Genomic DNA, 21,793 nt, shown 5'->3' with positions numbered 1-21,793 from the left:
TTTCTGACCAAATAAAAATAAATTTCAAGTATGTGTTTTAGTGTATCTCTGCATTTTGTGTTCCACTTCACAAACATACACACAAAGATGAAGGGCTAAAAGTTAGGGCCATGTGTAAAGTTTAGTCTAAAACCACCTCCATTGAAAAATTTCTCATAATTCTGGCTGATTATTTTTTTTTTACTCTCAAAGTATAAAAGTTCTGAAGAATAATCCCATAAACATCTTCAAACATGGTTCAATCAAAAGCACAAAGAAAAGACAGCTGCAGCTACTTTGATAAAATACCAACAGCACAAAAGAAGTACAGAAATGTCCAAAGGTATACAGAGTTAAAGTATAATCTAGACACAATATTATACAACAGTACTTATCTCTTTCTCTATCAGCATTAATTTCTAAAAATATTTTATAACCATAACATCTTACTTACAAACAGGAGTTTAAATACACTCAGCTAGTTAGTTTTATCTTGTTCTTAGAACTACTGTTCTTATGATCTGTAACTGAACATTTTAGCTAATCAGGTTGGACACGTTTCTACTAACCCTGAGCTCAGGATCAAACCAGGGAGCTTGAATTTCACATTTTAAATTCTGAGCTTATCATTCTTTCTGATTTAGAAATGAAAATAGTATTAAAAATAAGCATTAGCACCAAGTTGACATTCACCATTCTGTAAATTCAACTCTTTATGTTTGCCTGTGTTTATTTTATTCAAATTCATAGAAAAAACATGCAGCCTCTAGTCTGTAAACATCCACTGCTCACACAGACATATCTGTCCATTATTCAAATAATGGGCAGATGGAAAAAAAACACCCTTTTTAATTGGTCACTTATTTTATTTACAGTCACTGCAACAGCTGATTCTAAGATAACATTGGTTTCTAAGGCTGCTGAGAGGACCAATAAAAGAGACACACATATCACTAGTACATAATACAGACAGTGTTTAGTAGTGCATTATTTACCCCCACAAAACTCCCCCTCAATGTTTCTACATTTCATATATGGTTTATGGAGGTTTTAATGCAAAGTAGCCAGCAGCTCTGATGCTAAAGGCAAAGTGATGGGAGGGGTTAAAAGAAGACAGTGATACTGTATAATAAGAGGTTTGTTAGGTTCAGGTGCACAAGGTGAGGTGAAGAACAGACGCACACTCACAACACACACCCCGCATGGAGTACGTGAATTACCTGAGGTATGGATATCTTTTTATTTATGTATAGATAGATATTTAGATATAGGTCTAAATGTACCACAGCATGGTTGGCTTCTCAAATTTGACTGGTCAGAAAGTGTATATTATTTTTGTCCAGTTGCATGGCTTGGGTAATATGTCTGGCTGTAACACAGTCAATAGGTTTACATTAATGCAATTGCTAATGTGTTATTGTTTCTATAGTAACAGTGTGCACAAAGACATGTATAAAAGACATCTTAGTTATCAGTGTTTTGTAACAGTCATGGTGCTCTGCATAGGGAATTTTATTATTCTCAGATTCTTGGTCATTTTTAGAGAGAGAGAGAGAGAGAGAGAGAGAGAGAGAGAGACAGAGAGAGAGAGAGAACTGGTGAATAAATAACTTTTTACCAAAGTAATAAAACTGATAACTGGACATAGAAAAATATGTCTTTTTACATTGTTTTTCTACAGATATGGTTTGTCTCATTTCAGTGACCCTGCTCTTCTCAGGTCAGTGAGTACTGAAGAATTGTGTGTGTGTGTGTGTGTGTGTTGTTTAAAAGAAAAAGTAAGATTAAGTCTGTGAATGTGGGTTCATAAATAATTTGAGGCTTTACTTTGATGCCAATGCATAAATTTATATTTAGTTTCAGTTTGAAGCTATTTTGGAATTTTTTTTTTTTTTCTGTTTGCAATCTGAATAGATGAATGAAGTTGTCCATGCTAAAGTATTGAGCAGCTTAAAAGTGGGTGTAAAAATCTTTGGTGAAATTCCTAAAATTTTGTCACAGGGATCAGACTGTATTTTTATGAATCAAAAAGGCCAGGTCCTACTTTTACACCACAGTTTTGTGGATGCTCACTATCTGTCATATTTCTAAAAGAAAAAAAAAAATCCTAACAGGAACATGGCATTAGCTGTGAGCTCAACAAACCTTCTTATGTTCTGTGGGATCCCAACCATGAAGTCCTATCTTGAGGAAGCTTTCTAAAATGAATTATTAATGAAAATTAATGAAAATATATAGAAAGCATCTACTACTGGTATCTGTATTTGTATCTGTTTTGAATATATTATCTGTTCATTTAAAATAATTTGATTACATCCTTAACTTACTTATTGCCTCTATAAGAGGTGCCAACGGACAAAAAACACGAAAAATGTACGTACACCAGACACGAAGTTGGCATGGAGGAACACACATTTTCACGTTAATTTCTCTGTTAGTAAATCCGAGCATGAAAGCTGGCGTACGCAAGGTTTTTGTGCGTACACAGTGTAGTGTCTCCAGGTCGGCTCACTTGCTCATGGGGTCCGTTGCATCCTTCTCAAAAACTCAATTAACTATTACACAGCTCACAACTGAGCTATCACTACTTATAGTCATTTCATTATACCTCAACCGACATGCTGTAACTCATGGGAGCCAGGCTCCAGGATGTCTGATGGCTCTGGATAACCAATGACCCCCCCAACGAGACTGGAGACAAAGGAGGAATCCTGCCTCCATGAATGTTGGAGTTCTTCAGAACATCAGTACTGATAGCCTAGCCTCACACCCCTGGAACTTCCCATCAACTTGTGACCTTAACATGCAAATCACCCTACGCCTAGCAGTTTTACTGCCGTTAAAAGTCAACAAGAATTCCCTAATCTAAACCAAATCAATGCCTTGACCAGGGGATGACCAAAGTTCTGACTGAAGACACACACACACATCCACAACCACACACACACACCCAAAGCGTCTGGAAACGCTCATCCTGACCCCCACACGCACACACATAAGGAGAGTTCCTTGATCCAAGTTTCAATAAAACAATAGTAAAACCCTACCTGACCCATGCCTAACACACCTGTATATGTATTCCCCTTTTGCCTTTATATTTCTATGGTTGTATTACCACTCATGACCTGTTGTTCTGTGTTTTCATGAAATAGAACCTGTTTTATAAGATAAGAATGTATGTTTTAATTACCTATACCCAGTTTCCCTTCCTCTCATACTGTTTCTTTCGTGTCTACTATCAAAATGATCCTCTTTTACTTTTATAAGCAATAGTGTATGCCATATGGTCATCCAAGTACATAATATGAGCCTACGTTACTTTAATTGAAACTTTATCCATTCCTGACTTCACCATAAAGTATGCAAATGAGTGCCCGAGCGGGGACAAAGAAACTCTTTCCCTCCAAAAGTTTTAGGTGTTGGATTGGTCACTGAAAAACTGGGAGCGACCAAGGGATCAATAAAAACCCTAAGCACCCATCTATCGTGGCTTTTTGGCTTCTTTTAGCTTTGGCTTTTTGCTCAGCTTTTGCTCTGCTCAGCTCGGCTTGCCCGCTCGGGGGCCAACCACCTCTCCGCTCCGCGGTCGGGGGGGGGCCCCCGTGCGCCTTTTCTTCCCGGCATGATCTCTTCTATCGTCGCCCGACTCGACGCCGATCTTTCTTCAGGACAAGACTTTCACTTTCTCTTGAGACTTTGCCGGCAGCTTCAATCGAGGAACTTTGCACCACCGAAACCTTTTTCGTTCCAGCAGAATCTCTTGCTTGCTCCGAGGACTTTGAATCTCCGAACCTCCTTGATCCAGTACATCAGGACGCTTGTCAACGAACCAATGCAAGTAAAAACTACCAATTATTTTAGATCCGCAATTTTAAGCTGAAGCCCCTTTATTAAGGTGAAATTACCTTGACGATTCTCACACGTGGTAACTAAAACTCGATCTGAAACTTGCCATATTTGATCTCTTCACTGTTTCCTTATCTCTTTCTCTCTCTCACTCTCTCTCTCTCGTTCTGATTTCCTCCGTATTCTCTTCCTTAATCTCAATCTCTCTTCGCCTACTTATCCCCTCTCTATAATCCTTATTCTGTATTTTATGTATGTGTGTCGTAGTCAGTATGTGTTGTGTGTTTTTGTTTTATTAAATGCATTTCATTCACGAGTGATTGTCTCTGTGCTTTGCTCACAATTTCGGGCTCCCTGAACATTGCTCTTGCTACGTGCTAAATTACAGCTAGTACTTTATAAAGTAGTTATTCTTTCTTGGCCAGGAAGATAACTTTCCCTGGAATTAATGCATAATTATACTGTCTGTTCGCTGGATGAACAAATCAAATAATTGTGTTATTGATTCTCTGACAGTTAGTTCTAAGAACCCCCATTTGAATATTTATAATTAATTATAACCAGTTATAGTTACACTTAAATATTTAAATGTTGAGCTAGATTCGCTACACAGTGTTGATACATGAGGCCCCTGGAGAGTGATTAACATTTCAATCCCCACATATTCAGGTGTATGGATTGGTCTGTTTAATAACACCTGGAAATGGTCAGATCAGAGTAACTCCTCATTCAGATACTGGGGCTCTAACAAACCCTGTGGAAGTTTGAACTGTTCTGCAGTGTCTCAGTCTGAGAAACATTTACATTTCTGGCATTTGGCAGATGCTCTTATCCAGAGTGATGTACAAAAGTGCTTTAAGTCTCTATCAGTAAATATATATCCACTAGTTCAATAGGTTACAGACTTAGGATACCATTAGCCTAAAATTGAGTTGGTGTTCCAGAGACTGAACAAGCACTTGAGTAGCCTGTGTGGATAGAAATAGTTGAATCCTATGATGTACAGAAGAAACAGACATAAGCGTGTCACATTAGCAACATGGGAGGAAAAGGACAGTTGATTGTCCATGGTTACCCAAAGGTTGCGAGCAGTGGCTGAAGGGGAGATCATTGAGTTGTTCAGAGATAATGCAAGATTCTGGGCTGGGGATGAATAACCATGTGAGGATATAACTTTGCCAAGAGAGTGAGTGCAGTAAGTAAGTACTGAGCCTTGTGGGACACCAGTAGAGAGTCTGCAGGGTTTGTAGATCTAGATGGTGACTTCTCTATGCATACCAAGGTTATGTTCGGTGTTCCACAAGGTTCTGTTTTAGGTCCACTGCTTTTCTCCCTATATATGCTACCCCTTGGTGTAGTTATTCATAAACATGGTATTAGCTTCCACTGTTATGCCGATGACACACAGCTATATGTTTCAGCTAAGTCAGATGAGAGACACCAGCTTATTAAGATAGAAGAATGTGTAAAGGACATTAGAGATTGGATGACCACTAACCTCCTCCTGCTTAACTCTGACAAGACAGAGGTGCTAGTACTAGGACCACATGCAGCTAGAAGTAAGCTTTCTGATTACAAAGTAATGGTAGATGGTCTTTCTGTTTCATCTTGTCCAGCAGTAAAAGATCTTGGTGTGATTATTAACTCTGGTCTTTCATTTGAAGCTCATGTAGATAATATCACTAGGGTAGCCTTCTTTCATCTCAGAAATATTGCCAAGATAAGAAATATGATGTTACTTCATGATGCAGAGAAACTAGTTCATGCTTTTGTTACCTCTAGGTTGTATTATTGTAATGCCTTACCATCTGGATGTTCCAGTAGGAGCATAAACAAGCTCCAGTTAGTCCAGAATACAGCAGCTAGAGTCCTAACTAGAACCAGAAGATATGAACACATAACTCCTATTTTAGCCCCACAACATTGGCTCCCAGTCAAATTTTGCATTGATTATAAAATTCTGTTAGTGACCTTGTCGGAGAAAAAATAATAATATACCCAGCTTTGAATTATATACCTAGCTTCAAAAGTAGCTTAAGTAATAATGTACTCAATGCTCTAAGCTCTGACTTAGCAATATTCTGCCTAAGAGTAGTATGTATCTATCTAGAATTATTTAGCCATTGATTAAGTAGTTAATTTGATTAATAATAGCTATAATAATCAGATATAGCCTCATAGTCTTTATAATAATCATGCAGAATTATTAATGGCAGCATGCTAGCGTAATAACCACACTGGGACTGAAGAAACAGAAAAGAGGAGAGATTTATTGGAACATTAGGAGTTACAACTCAGTCAGCCAGCCTATCCAATGGGATCAGTGGGACCGGAGGGTCAGTTGTGGAAGACGGAATCTCGGGATCCTGAGGAGAAGTTGGAGAGTAATCAGTGGGAGAAGTTGGGGGCGAATAGTCAGGAGAAGACTGAGGAATATCATGAACACTGTAAGGCATAGGCACAAATTCAGGAGAAAGTTGGGGAATGTCAGGGGAATTAGGAGATGAAGAAGAGTCAGAGGAAGAATCATTAGAGGAGATCTCAACAGGGAAATCCTCAGTCTGGACGCCTTGAGAGGTGGTGCGTGTCCAGTGCCAGTAGAAGGTCTGAGTAGACTGATCACAGGTTGTGGGGTGAAATTGGGTGCTCTGATCAAGACAGACAGTATCCCTCACGATATGGTGAGTGAGGTAAGGAAACTCAGGAATAGAGGATTCAGATAGGTGTTCCAGGAAACCAGTAAGTTCGATGGCCAGACAGGATAGCTGATACTGGCGATAGCGTCGCAGAGCACCCCTGGGACCTCTCCAGAAGATAGCGCGGCGGGCTGACTGAGCTGGAAGGAAAAATGGGAAGTGGGGAGAGATGAGTGAAGATGAGTGAAGTGCATATTGCGTGACTATGTAATCAGCAAAAGAGAGCGTGTACTAAGGCAAAAGAAACACAGTGTGGGAAGTAGGCCAGGTCACTGTGACATGACAGTGATAGGCGGGTAGAGGAGACAATAGCATTGGAATACTAGCAATCAACAGTGATGAAAAGAGAAAAGGATATGAGGCAGCTTAAGTAGGTAGAGGGAAAAGTCATCATGACATAGAGGAAGAGAGCAAGGTACTTACACACTGTTGTGGAGGGCAACGCGCGAGGTCAGGATGAGCCGAGGAAGCACCTTTAAGAGGTGACGGTCAAATGAAGTCAATAAGGAAGTGGCGACTATAAGTAAGCGCCAATTTTTTCTAAAAATTGTTGACTTAGCCTAAAAATAAGGGGAACTGGAGAGGAGGAAAATTGACGTCATCGAGGGGAGGATGGTATCAATTTAGGGGCGGTATTGGGACAAATGCGAAAATAATGGGAACTGGGAAACGTATGTAAACTAAGGAAGGAGGGACTAAAGTAGCCATACACTGAATATAATGGGAAATTGCTGGAAATATTTAAATTAGAGAAAAGGAGGCGCCCCGGGGCGCCTGGGGTATAAGTAGAGGGGACTTTTTCGGGGTTTTTGAGACCAGCTGCTCTCTTCAGATATGCATGTTGTTGATGGCTGAATAAAGAAACCCGCTTCTTCTCATCTGTTGACTGAGATCTCTTTTATTTCGGCTAAGTTTTATAGCTTGTGGAGGTCATTGGGAAAGCTAAGAGAAATAGATACAAACAAAAATTCCACCCTGTGATATGTCCACTCGGAGGGGGCTCTGAGTTCCGACAACCTATAAAGCACTAAATGGTCTCGCGCTGCAGTACTTGAGCGATCTTTTAGTCTTTTATGATCCACTACGCCTACTCCGATCAAAGGGTGCAGGTTATTTGGTAGTACCTCAAGTAGCAAAGGCAACAGCAGGGGGCAGAGCTTTTTCTTTCAAAGTCCCACAGTTATGGAACAGCCTTCCAATTAGTGTTCGGGATTCAAACACAGTCTCAATGTTTAAGTCTAGGGTGAAGACACATTTGTTTAGTCAAGCTTTTAATATATAGTTTTCTTAGGTAAAGGAGCAGACCTGGAAGGTCCATGGGCCTAGAGTGTTTGGTGTACTGGGATATTTGGATGCTGTCACCTTACCACCCTCGCAAGTCACTCAGGTCACTGACTGTGAAGTGGTTGGATGCTTTATGTCCCGGGAAGCCTTCATGTCTGTCACCTTCTGGCTCTCCCTTTTAGATATGCTGTCATAGCTAGTCTTGCCAGAGCCCCTGCCTACACATAATCTACACTGTCTTAAACATCACATGATCAAAATCATACTTAATATCTTTCTCCTTCTCTCTCTGTCTTTCTCTGTCAAGCTATATATCCTACTCCTGAGCTCCCAGTGTTTGCCAGTTCCATTGTGACCACTGCCCTACCCCTGGTCGGAGTCTCATCGCTTGGTGGTGCCCACTGATGCTGTGGATGGATCTGTGTGGACCAGGAGACAGCCATGGACAGAGCCACTTGGGGACTTTCACACCATCACAGATCTGCCATTTCATCTGTCAGCTTCTGACAGCAAAGAATTAGTGTCTATAATGACCTTAGAAACTACACTGACCTAATAGTTCCTCATGGGCCATTGATTGCTGTTGTAGAAAGGACATTAATCAGTTACAGTTACATTATTTACTGTTTATTGTCACCCAAATGAGGATATGTTATCTTCTGAGCCTGGTTCCTCTCAAGGTTTATTCCTCATATCATCCCAGGGAGTTTTTCCTTGCCAGCATCACCACAGGCTTGCTCATTAGGGATAAAATAAAATAGTTTATTAATTTAATTTAATAATTTATTCTTATTTCTAGGTATTTAGTTATTTTTTAAAATAATTTTATTTTCATTTTTCCCCTCACCTTTCTCCGTTTCTCTTCTTTTGTAAAGCTGCTTTGAGACAACGTTCATTGTAAAAGGTGCTATACAAAATAAATTGAATTGAATTAGGGAGGATGACACACACACTCTTTGTGTGCTTTGTTTGGGTGAGGAGCATGCCTAGTCGGCTCTCGAGTGATCTGGCTGTGTGCATTGCTGGAGATTCACTCCTCGCAAATCCGATCCTGTGTGGTTTTGTTTGTTTGTTTGTCTATCTACGCTTCACAGATAGAGTTAGCGGAAGCAGAACAAGAGACGGGTCTTTCCCTTTCTCTTGTCCGCTCTCCTGACTCCGATGTCCGCATTTTGGCTCCGGGAGCTCACTCTGCGATTTCTACTGACCCGGAAGTGGATATATATTTTTCTACATAGTAGGCAATGAGGGGAATCCCTCCGTTGATTTGCCACCACAATCCGTGGCATCCGAGGAGCTTCTCGATGTAATAATGCGTGCTGTGTGTAAGTATCATCATGCAGACAGTTGCCATTTTTTCCAGACCTCCATGCTGAGGTATTGAGGTCCTGGAAGAACCTACAGTATATTTGGTGCACCTTTTTTTCCCCCGCCTCCTCTAATTATTCAGCCATTATGGAGCTGGATATACATGGTTATGGTTAAGGTGGAAGAGACGCTTGTGAGCTATCTCTCCACTAAATCACTGGCATGGAGGAGGCTGGCACTCCCTTCTAAAACATATAAAGACACTTCAGCCCTTGGGGGGAAGGCCTACATGGATCAAGATCAAGACTCTGGCTTTTACAGAAGTCCCAAGAGAGACAGGGGACTATGTCCAATTTTGGGCCTGCAAGCTCTGAGCTCTGCCCTAATGACGTTCAGGTTCATTGTTCAGATCAGGTCCGAGGACTGGTTTGTGACAGTAGACCTCAAGAATGCCTATTTTATATAGGTATTCAGCCAGAACACAGGAATTTCTCCAGGTTTGCTTTTGGGGGTGAAGCTTACCAGTATCGGGTTATTCCTTTCGGTCTGGCCTTGTCACCGCACACTTTTATGAAGTGGATGGATGCTACCCTGGCACCGCTGCGTCTCCAGGACATCCATGTACTTAATTTCCTGTATAACTGGCTCGTCCTGGCACAGACTTAGGCCATGGCAGCCAGTCATCGGGATGCTGTGCTTGCCTATATAAGGCTCTAGGTCTCAGGATGAACCCAGAGAAGTGTGTACTTTCTCCTTCTCAGAGAACCACCTTCTTGGGGGTAACTTTGGATTCCACTGCGGTGCTGGCATGTCTATCTCCTGCTTGGGTGGCTTCCATACTGTTAGCAGTGAATGCTATTCAGCTAGACTGAAGCCTCTCTGTCACTGAGGTGCAGAAAGTGCTCGGCCTCATGGTGGCAGCAACCAGCGTTATCCTTCTGGGTCTGATTCACATGAGGCTATTCCAATTCTGGCTCAGAGATGCGGGCTTTTTATCCCTATGGGCATCCCCTCAGTGCCATAAGGGTTATGCACTTCATACCCTTCTTATGGGGAAGACCCTGGTTTCTGACCTTGGGTCCCACTCTAGAGGCATGTCATCATTGTGGGACTCCTTTGATGGATGCCTCACTTTTGGGTGAAGTGTGGAAGCTCTGGGTCTGGCCCCTGAGGGGTACCAGTACCTAGAGGCAGGCCTCTCATTAGAGATTGTGGAGACTCTGCTGAATGCTAGGGCACCCTCCACTAGGAAGCTGTATGCTCTAAAGTGGAGGCCTTTTAGTCTCTGGTGCACTCAGTGCGAGCAGGAGCCAGTACACTGCCCAGTCGGTACAGTGATAAGATTCCTAGAGTCTCACCTTTCTCGGGGCCTATCCCCCTCTACTTTAAAGGTGTATGTGGCCGCCATTGCTGTGAACCACTCACTTGTCCTTGGTGCCTCCCTAGGTAGGCACCGTCTGGTCTCTCGCTTTCTGCACTGGGCCAGGTGGCTGAGGCCTTCCTGCAGACCACGCCTCCCCTCCTGTGACCTCTCAGTGGTCCTGGATGGGTTGCTGGAAGCCCGGTTTGAGCCCATGGAGTAAACCTCAGAGAAGTTTCTGAGCCTTAAGACGGCTCTGCTTTTAGCCTTGGCTTCCCTTAGATGGGTAGGGGATCTGCAGGCTCTGTCGGTTGCCCCTGCCTGCCTGGAGTTTGCCCCTGGCATGTCCAAGGCTATCTTGCACCCCAGGGCTGGATATGTCCCAAAGGCCTTCTGTCTTCTGCCCCATGACTTGGCAGAACAGGAGAGGCTGCATTTGCTCTGCAAATGTCCCCCTCCTTATCCGTCTGTTTTGGGAGCCAGAACAAGAGTATTCCGGTGTCCAAGCAGTGCTTGGCACACTAGGTGGTAGAGGCCATTACCCAGGCCTATGAGGCACGTGATATTGCTTCGCCTCTGGGGGCCTCATCCAGTGCCCTGGCTAGGGGTGTTCACTGACAGGAGATTTGTGCTGTGGCAGGCTGGTCCTCTCCGCACACCTTTATCAGGTTTTATAACCTGGACCTGGACCCCACTCCTGGGTCTCAGGTCCTTCAGGGCTAATTGGTGTTCTGTTCCTGGTCCGCTCATGCTCTCTCACAGCCCCTGGGACAGACATCGAATGGTGTGTGGTGGCATGGGTATTGATGCTCCCATAGGGTCAGTCATGACGCAGCATTGAGTTCCCTTGAAAGGGAACTAGAACAGGTTACATATGTAACCCGGTTCCCTGAGAAGGGAACGAGGCGCTGCATTGCTGGCCACACCCCAAGCGTCCTCTCGCCCTTTCTTCAGACAAAAGGCAAGCTGAATGGATGTGATGTAGATGCCCTTATATGGACATGCTGGCACGTATTCCTCTGTCACATGTCCTATCCAAGCCAATGAACACAGAGCTTCAGACACACTTCTTCAACAAAGTGTTCCCATAGCGTCGGTCATGATGCAGCATCTCGTTTCCTTCTTAGGGAACTGGGTTACATACGTAACCTGTTGTAGTTTTACATCACATGCTTTAGTTTCTGTTTCAGATTCCTCAAAATATTAAAATGTTTGAACAAATATTTAAATTATAGTAAAAAAATAAATAAATAAATAAATAAATAAAAAAAATAAACATCTAGGCATAATTTCAAGAGAAAACCACAGATGAGAAGCAGCGATGAACCTAGGAAGAACACTGTAATGGAAATCCCAAAAATATTTCCTACAATCTAAGACTTATATTTCAGGGTCTGCCATAATTAACATGGAAATTTATTTATTTTACAATTTTTTAAATCAACGGGTATATCAGAAAATTGGGCAAGTGTCACTTCCCACTAAAGCCATGCAATTATAAACCCCTTACCGTTCTTTTCATCCAGCTGTTGATTCTTTTTCTGCACTCGCTGCAGATCTCCAATCCTGTTAACCAGCCGCTTCTGAGTCTCGCTCAGAGTATACTCTGTCTGTGTGTTAGGAATCCTGCCAAAGTTACAGCAACAAGAGCAAGCTCAAGTAAATGGAATCAACTCACAACATCTAACCATGACAAAATAACTGATGTGAATTAATTCTTAATTTGTGGCCAGGCAGAATTCATATTTTTTATTTATAGTTGCTTATACTGTATATAGGCTAAAATATAAAATTTAAATGATCAAGTTAGTGTAAAACGTAACATTGTGTTAACTCAGGTGTCATGTAGTCTATAAGTAAAAGTCACCTCAAGGTTGAACATATCATCAGAATATAAAGAAGCCAGACTAAAAAAAAAATACTTTTTATGATTTAATACCACAGCTAATATCTGAAATATTGTCCAACAATATGCTGACTTTTTGTATCAGGATGCATATTAGAAATGTTGTCTCCCTTAGACTGTATTAATTCACTTACTATAACTTAAATTATTGAAATATTTGTACCAGGTGCAAAAAATAGTCTTTTTAAAAAGTCACATTGTTTAAATAGCAAAGTACCCAGGAGTGAAACAATTTGCTTGAGGTAACAGTTAAGCCCACAATGACGTGAAGAAATGGTCTGTTATTCAAGGAAAAATAAAATAAAATAAAATTGCTTTTGAATCTTTCTATGTGAGCTTTCTATGTGAAGGCAAGGCACTACAGCTTTTAGCTTAGAAATTTTCTTTTTTAAATTTTCTCCAAAGTTTTACTACTTATTGTTATAAACTTTCTCCCACTGTTATTGAAATACATACATTAGAGCATTTATCATATCAAAATGTATATGACATGGGACACCCCAATAACTCACAGCACTCTTTCTCATATTTCTCATAGTAGTTTGTGGTATAGGAACATATATTCCTCATCCCTATCACTTTGTGAATGAGATTAGAACATGGAGTGAAGCTCAGACTTACTGGAGGGAGAATTTCAATGACCTGGCAACCATCAACAACATGGGAGAGATGAAGAAGCTGAACCACACACTGATGAAGGAAAATGCAAAGAAAGCTTGGATTGGTCTACAGGGAGATGGACCTGGGAAATAAAGTTGATTGGCTTATTGGCCGATTTATTGACTCGGGTAGCTCATCTGATGAAGCGGAGCCCACCAGCAAGACCATAAAATGGCATCTACATCACATCACTCCAGCTTCTACTTGTCTGAAGGAAGTGCAAGTGGACACCCTGGGCGTGTCCAGCTATGACACAGTATTTTGTTCCCTTCTCAGGGAACTGGGTTACATACATAACCTGGTGTAGTTCCCTTTCGAGGGAACTCCATGCTGCATTATAGCTGATGCTATGGGAATGCCAATACCAATGCCTCCACACGCCAGGAGATGTCTGTCCCAGAGGTCCTGAAAGAGCACAAATGAGCCAGGAGCAGAGCATCATTAGCCCTGTAAGACCCAGGACACAGGAGTGGGGTTCAGGTCCAAGTTATAGAACCTGATAAAGGACCAACCTGCCACAGCAGAAACATCCTGGGGGGATTGCCCCTAGCCAGGGTGCTGGACAAGGTGATACACCAAGTGGAGCGAGCTGTAATCCCTAGACTTGAAGCCACACAATGCACCTCATAAGCATAGGAGATAGCTAACACTACCCAGCACAAGGTGCTGCTTGGAGACAAGATTGCTTTTGTTGTGGCCACCAAAGCAGGTGAAAAGGGAAAGGACTGATATCTTGTGCTCGAGCAATAGGCATAAGTCCCAAGAACCTGAACTGGGCACAGGAGATGCAGTCTCTCCTGCTCCACCAACTTGGTGTGTCTGCAGGAACTCTGGAGTGTAAAAAGCTCTCAGTAAGACAAATCTGGTCCCGTATTCACAAAGCTTCTTAGAATTCTCTCAGATAGCTCCTATCTTAGCCTAAAAAGTCCTAGCTGGGAGTCCTAGACTAAAAGTGATATAGGAAACTTCTCAGAGCAACTCTGAGTAAGGAAAGTACAAAAACCTTTATCTTAGTGAGGAGGTGTGGTTGACCCCGTTGCTAGGGATGATGCAGCAATTCAAGAAGTGATTGGATGATAAAAAAAATCTGTAAAGGTCTTAAAATGCGCTCTTAGAATGGACAGTGAAATCATAATGTCTGTATATAAAGAAATTGTATAATCATGAATAAAGGCTGCTTTATGCAAAGTTTCTGTTATAGGCTAAATATCTTAAAGTTAATTAAAACAGCCAAATGTTGAAAATGTGTCTACTTTTGAAGCAACCAATTTGCATGCAGTAATTACTATATTTATGTTCTTACATTTATTTACCATACTGATTTAATTACTTGTAATCAGCATTTCAGATTGATGGGAGCAAATTGGCTCACCTTTTACCAATTTACATGATTGCAGAACAGTCTATTTAAGTTGCACTTTTGGATAGTATGTAGCCAACAATCCAAGAGAGATGGAAGGAAGTAAAAGAACAAGAAAACCAAATTTGACAGAAGAGCAGTGTTTACTTTTAGCTCAGTTAGTTGAAGAAAATAAAGCAATTTTAAAAGGTAAATTTGGCTCTGGCATCACAGCTCAAGGAAAGACCTGGGAGAAAATATCTCAGCAGATAAACTCCTCATTCCCTCTGGTTGTGTGCACCAGCGAGGAATGTGAAAAGTGGTGGTATGTGTTGCAGTCTGAAGCCAGGAGGTAGATTGCAGTACACAAACGGGATTCTTCAAGCACAGGTGAGTGATATTACAGTTTCTTACTATATCTGGTTTGGTTAAATATGCCTACAGAACTATATACCTAAGCTACTTTGTTTTTATGTGGAGGACCACCCACTAAACAACTGTCTCAGGTAGTGGAAACTGTATTTAATGTACTTGGACACTTGGAAATATCTGTCACTGGGCTGAAGGAAGGCACAGACAGCTCAATGATCCAGCTTATGGGAATACAACAAAGGTAGGACAAGTAGGCAATAGGCAAATAAAGAGAAATCACAAGAACAAGTGCTATTTAATATATAGGCCATGTGCCATCTTTTGTGCTCTCACATGTGAACAACAAACAAAACAATAAATAAAAGAATTGTTTCCTGTATTTTCTGCAGCATGGAGCCATTAGAGGAACCGGGGCCATCAATGTTGCAGGTGTGCAACCCTCAGCCTCAGCCAGTGTTTCAGATAAGCCTGCCTGCTGCAGCCACCCCAACACCATCCCTGCTGGACAGAAAATTGGAGATCGAAACTGATACCCTCACACAGCACAAAAAAGTTCTCTGTTTACAGGAGGAGTATTATAAGCTAAAAATTGAGCTGCTAAAATATAAGAAGAATGACAAATAAAAAATGTATCACTGTCACGCGGTTGTCAGAGAAAATTTTGTGCTTTGCTTTAAATTAGCAATACTCTGTCTAAAAGTAGTGTTTATCTATCAAAATTATTTAGCTATTGATTAGTAGCTGGCTTTGATTAATGCAAATTTATAATAATCATGCATAACCATTAATATTAGTGTACTAGTGTAATAACCACACTGAGACTGGAAAAAGGAGAGAGAAATTTATTGAAACATAAGGAGTTACAGCTCAGTCAGCCAATCCAATGGGATCAGTGGGACCAGAGGGTTAGTAGTAGAAGAAGGGACCTCAGGCTGCTTAGGAAAAGTGGGAGAGTAATCAGTGGGGGAAATTGTAGGTGAATACACAGGAGAAGGAGGAGAACTGTAAGGCAAAGGCACAAAGCCAGGGGAAGTTAGGGGAATGTCAGGAGAGCTAGGAGGCGAAGAGGTGTCAAAAGAGGAGAAGTGGTGTGCCTTGAGAAGTGGTGCATGTCCAATGCCAGTAGAAAGTCTGGGTGGACTGGTCACGGGTTTTGGGAAAGAACTGGGTGCTCTGATCATGACAGATGGTGTCCTTCACAATATGATGAGCAAGGTAAGGAGACCAAGGAATAGAAGTTTCAGAAAGGTGTTCCAGGAAACCAGTAAGCTCAGTGGCCAGGAAAGACAGCTGATACTGGCAATAGCATCACAAAGCACCCCTGGGACTTCTTCGGAAGATAGCACGGCGGGCTGACTGAGCTAAAGGGAAAAATAGAATGGGATGAGTGAGGTGCATATCATGTGACTATGTAATCTTAAATAAGGCCTAGCAGGCAGCGAGAAAAAGCAATGAAACGCTTAAAGGCTCAGGGCCCAGGATATGCACCAAGGTTGGGGAAGGCAGTGTGGGCAGTAAGCTAGGTTACTGTGACATAGTCAAAACAGGAGTAGGCTGTTGAGTATTGTCACCTGGTCTATGGTAATCAACAGCATTGGAACATTAGTAATTAATGGCAATGAAGCACGGAGGATGCGAAACAGTATAATGGCAAGGCTTACTTACATTAAAAAATAGAAGTGCATCTAACTTAGATTAATCATTTAATGCAATGTCAAGATGACATAGAGAAAAAGTCAGGGTACTTACACTTCATTGTGGAAAACAGTATACGTGGTCAAGATTCAATTCAATTCAATTTATTTTAATTTAATTTAACACCTTTTACAATGAACATTGTCTCAGCAGCTTTACAAAAGAAGAGAAACGGAGAAAAGGGAGGGGAAAAATGAAAATAAAAATATAAAAAAATAACTAAATACCTAGAAATAAGAAATTATTAAATTAAATTATTAAACTATTTTATTTTATCCCTAATGAGCAAGCCTGTGGCGATGGTGGCAAGGAAAAACTCCCTGGGATGATATTAGGAATAAACCTTGAGAGGAACCAGGCTCAGAAGGGAACCCATCCTCATTTGGGTGATAATAAACAGTAAATAATGTAACTGTAACTGATTAATGTCCTTTGAACAACAGCAATCAATGGCCCATGAGGAACTATTAGGTCAGTGTAGTTTCTGAGGTTATTATAGAAACTAGTACTTTGCTCTCAGAAGCTGACAGAGGAAATGGCAGATCTGTGATGGTGTGAAAGTCCCCAAGTGGCTCTGTCCATGGCTGTCTCCTGGTCCACACAGATCCATCCACAGCATCAGTGGGCACCACCAAGCAACAAGACTCCAACCAGGGGTAGGGCAGTGGTCACAATGGAACTGGCAAACACTGGGAGCTCAGGAGTAGGGTGTATAGCTCGACAGAGAAAGACAGAGAGAGAAGGAAAAAGATATTAAGTATGATTCTAATCATGTGATGTTTAAGACAATGCAGATTATGTGTAAAGTGCAGGCAGGGACTCTGGCAATACTAGCTATGACAGCATAACTAAAAGGGAGAGCCAAAAGGTGAGAGACACGAAGGCTTCCCAGGACATAAAGCGTCCAACCACTTCACAGTCAGCAAACCTGAGTGACTTGTGAGGGTGGTAAGATGACAGCATCCAACACATCCCAGTACACCAAACACTCTATGCCCATGGACCTTCCAGATCTGCTAGAAAACTATATAGTAAAAGCTTGACAAAACAAATGTGTCTTCAGCCTAGACATAAACATTGACTGTGTCTGAATCCCGAACACTAATTGGAAGGCTGTTCCATAACTGTGGGACTTTGAAAGAAAAAGCTCTGCCCCTTGCTGTTGCCTTTGCTACTTGAGGTACTACCAAATAACCTGCGCCTTTTGATCGGAGTAAAAGGTCAATGATCATAAAAGACTAAAAGATTGCTCAAGTACTGTGGCATGAGACCATTTAGTGCTTTATAGGTTATTAACAGAATTTTATAATCAATGCAAAATTTGACTGGGAGCCAATGTAGCATGGCTAAAATAGAAGTGATGTGTTCATATCTTCTTTTTCTAGCTGCTGTATTCTGGACTAACTGGAGCTTGTTTATGCTCCTACTGGAACATCCAGACAGTAAGGCATTACAATAATCCAACCTAGAGGTAAGAAAAGCATGAAATAGTTTCTCTGCATCATGAAGTAACATCATATTTCTTATCTTGGCAATATTTCTGAGATGAAAGAATGCTACCCTAGTGATATTATCTACATGAGCTTCAAATGAAAGACCAGAGTCAATAATCACACCAAGATCTTTTACTGCTGGACAAGATGAAACAGAAAGACCATCCACCATTACTTTGTAATCAAAAAGCTTACTTCTAGCTGCATGTGCCTAAAAATAAGGGGAACTTGAGAGGGAAAAAGGGGGCGGTATCGGGACAAATAAGAAAATAATGGGAAATGGGAAAGGAGGGGCCAAAGTGGCTCAAACATGAAAATAATCGGAAACTGCTCAGCATATTCAAATTTAAAGAAGGAGGCACCATAGGGCACTCAAGATATAAGTAGAGGGGAATTTTTGGAGATGTTCAGACCAGCTGCTCTCTTCAGAAATGCATGTGATTGACTGCATGGCTGAATATAGAAACCTGCTTCTTCTCATCTGCTGACTGAGATCTTTATTTTGACTAAGTTTTCGATAGTTGAGTTGAGTTTATTGGGTAAGACTATGGAAAGCTAAAAGAAATAGACACAAACTAAATTCCACCCAGTGATATGTCCACTCGGAGGGGGCTCTGAGTTCTGACATGGTCTTTATAACAGCAGTTGTGTTCATCTACAGTTGTATGGAATACGATATGTTCAATAAGCTACAGACACCAGTTTGGATATTACATCAACTGTTACTTACCTAAAATGCAAATTTGTAAATTTAGCTCTGTGACAAATCCCACTCTGGGACATGTCTCTCCACTGGGTAAACTGAATGTCTTCATCACCATCATCTTCATCACTGTTACCATGGCTGCTTTCGAGAGGTTCTGGGATTTGTCGTGCTTTGCAGATGTTGTGAAGCACTGCACAGACTGTAATGACTTTGCAGACCTTAACTGGTGACAGGCGCACGTCTCCATGCAACACATGAAACCTCCTCTTCAGCTGGCCAATACCCCGCTCAACTACTGAGCGTGTTTTCTTGTGGGCTCTAAAAGTCAGTGCAAAAGACATCACAAGTTAAGGTGGCCTGATGCACTCAACAATAATATGAATATGTTTGATTAAATAGCCTATCTCTTGTTTGTAGTATATTCAAGCACATTTGTAACTACATTTTATTTTCGTACATAATGATTCACTGTTAGTCTACTGTTTAGGTACATGTTGTAATTTAGCTGTGGTCCTAGGTCTGGGTGGAGGTAAGGTTAGGTAACATTTAATTAACTCACGATTCTTTCAGGGTTTGGAGAATATTTCTTCTTTATGCCATTTTGTCCTCTGCTATAGAAATTCTTAAGCCTCTTAAAAGTCCTCCTCTCTACTCTTAACAATTTTTGGGGCTGTTTTAGGGCTAAGATATTTCGTGAATCATTTATATCTTCATTAAGATTTAGTCCTAAATTTAAGGGGAAATTATAAGAAAATGTCATAATTCTGAGAATTTTCTTAGAATTTCATTACTAGGAGCAACTTTTAGGCTTAAGAAGGTTTGTGAATACGGGCCCTGGTCTCTACCTAGGGCCAGATCTGGTGAACAGGATTTCAGGTTTCAGCACTAGAAACATAGCCCCCATCTTCAGGCAAGTTGTGCTAAGAGAGACAGGAGCCCTTCTAAATGCCATGGGCAGGGCAGCCATCCAGGGTTGCTCCCCAGCCCAAGGGGAGGGCATCTGTCGAAAGAGTCCTGCGACAAGGACATGCCCTAAGAGTGGGACCCAGGGTGAGAAACCAGGGTCTGTCCACATAGAATAGTATGAAGCTCATGGTGCCATAACCCTTGTGACCAGGAAAAGGGTGTCTGCGGGGGTGAAAACCCCTGCTCCTGAGATGAAATAGTCTCATGTGTAGAAGATCCAAAGGAATAGCTTTGACTGCTACAGTCGTGAGCTGAGCACCCTCTAAGCCTGAGAGGCAGAGAGGCACTGGCCTAGTCAGATTTCAAAGTCAGACCTTTATGGCAGATAGGATGGAATTCCCCAGAGCGAGAGACCCAGAGCGATCTGCATTGTGGCTATCCCCCAGAAGGTGGTTCTCAGAGAGGAAGAAAGCACAGACTTCACTGGGTTGAGGCCTAGGGACCTCATGTGGGCAAGCACAGCATCTCAATGCCTGGCTGCCACTTCCTTTGAGTGAGCCAAGATGAGCCAGTCATGATATGGCATGAAACATCTGCTTTGTGGCACAGATGTCTAAATCTGTGGCCTGGCAGAGTTCAGACCTCATTGATAAGCCCCTTCCCTCACACTTCATGAAAAAGGCAGATTTTCATCCCTGTGAATGCCTGATGACCTCTCTAATCACCGGCAATTCACAGCCTGGGAAGTTCCCATTTGCGAGTGACAGAAACAGTCATTATCGTACCAGGGGGTGTATAGGGAGGGAGGTTTGTGTGGAGGTACAAGGTGCGAAATGAGAATTAGCATATGAATGAAACCACCTTGAATGTTCTACAGTACCTACTGGATGAAAGCACAATTTTCAAAACAGAAAGATCACCTATGATTGGCTGAGTACCGTTTTGAGTAAACCCCCCTTTTCCCTTTTGTTATTATATATATATATATATATATATATGTATATATATATATATATATATATATATATATATATATATATATATATATATATATATATATATATATATATATATATATTTATATATATATATAAAATTTTCATTTATATTTATTTATTATATTAATCCATAAAAATTGTTAAACATGCTGAGAGAGAGACATGCTGATTAAATGTAAGAGTTTTATTAAATAGACATATGAAATATAAATACACAAAAAGTAGCCAGAGATTATTTCATGGCATCACGTTTGGCATCAAATGTCTTTTTGCTGCCTGGGGTTCGCTGGCTGCGGAACAATGGAGGTCTCACAATCCACCCCGAGACTCCATCAATGGCATCATCTTCTTCGTCTGACTTCATGTCAGCGGTGATTCCCTTCCAGAAGTCCACTTCATCCACAGCCAGTACACTTTGCCTCGCCTCCAAGAGCTGAAAATACAATTACATATAATCTGTAATTGACCTGGTGCTACATAAACATACAACATAGAGTTCAAACACAAGAACAACACAGAGCTAGGTCCAAAAGTTTGCCCAAGCCACATAAAGTGTAAAGTGTTATTATATTTTGTTGTCACCATGTTGTTGTTCTTAATTCTGTTTTTGCTATTTATCTGTGTAGTTATGTTTGGTTGGTTGTGGTTTTTAAAAAACCCATTCATTTTTTTTCTAGTTGCCCGCAAGACATACTACGAGACCGTGCACAGAAATTTCCGGTACAGCCAGCCAGAGCTAGCAAATGTGGCTGCAGCTAATAAGACCTCAGCCCAGAGTCGCCAGAGGAGGAAGAGGGTAAGACAGATTAGAATTAAATTTGTTTTTACTTATTTCTGTTGCATTAGTATAAACTGTAATGATGTACATGATGTAATTAATCTGTGGAGGCAAAAAGTACAGAGTTAAAACAATGTGTTTATTTGCTTCTGAAACAACAGAGTGCATGTTAGCCCATATCTTTCATCTGTACCCTTGCTCCGGGTCATAGCGCCTACAGTTTGCCTCAGAGTTGTGTAGCCAACAGACTGCCTCCTACAAAATACAAGTAAAAATGCTTTGTTACAAAACTTACACTGGTTCTGCCAAATGAAAGCATGGGTTATGTTGTTAGAAGAATTTAGACTTACCACAATTTTAGGAATGTGCAGCCACCTCTTCCTCTTCAGTTCCTTGGCTAGCCATTGTAAACAGCGAAGAAAATAGAGTGAGTGGAGTGTAGAGTGGAGATAAATGTAAAGAGTGAA

At 41.3% G+C, this 21,793-nt stretch overlaps 1 long non-coding RNA gene across 1 annotated transcript; it reads left to right on the top strand.

Moving 5' to 3' along the window:
• The first annotated feature begins 1,115 nt into the window (after positions 1-1,115).
• Positions 1,116-15,339, top strand: LOC131346683 (uncharacterized). The gene is made up of 4 exons (XR_009203657.1): positions 1,116-1,204; positions 1,661-1,699; positions 8,113-14,991; positions 15,140-15,339. It is a non-coding gene; the product is annotated as an uncharacterized LOC131346683 (long non-coding RNA).
• Positions 15,340-21,793: the final 6,454 nt, after the last annotated feature.

Source organism: Hemibagrus wyckioides, linkage group LG26 (assembly GCF_019097595.1).
Source record: "Hemibagrus wyckioides isolate EC202008001 linkage group LG26, SWU_Hwy_1.0, whole genome shotgun sequence".
Classification (NCBI taxonomy): domain Eukaryota; kingdom Metazoa; phylum Chordata; class Actinopteri; order Siluriformes; family Bagridae; genus Hemibagrus; species Hemibagrus wyckioides.
Note: the sequence above shows the minus strand (reverse complement) of the source record. Positions and strands in the feature narration are given on the sequence as shown.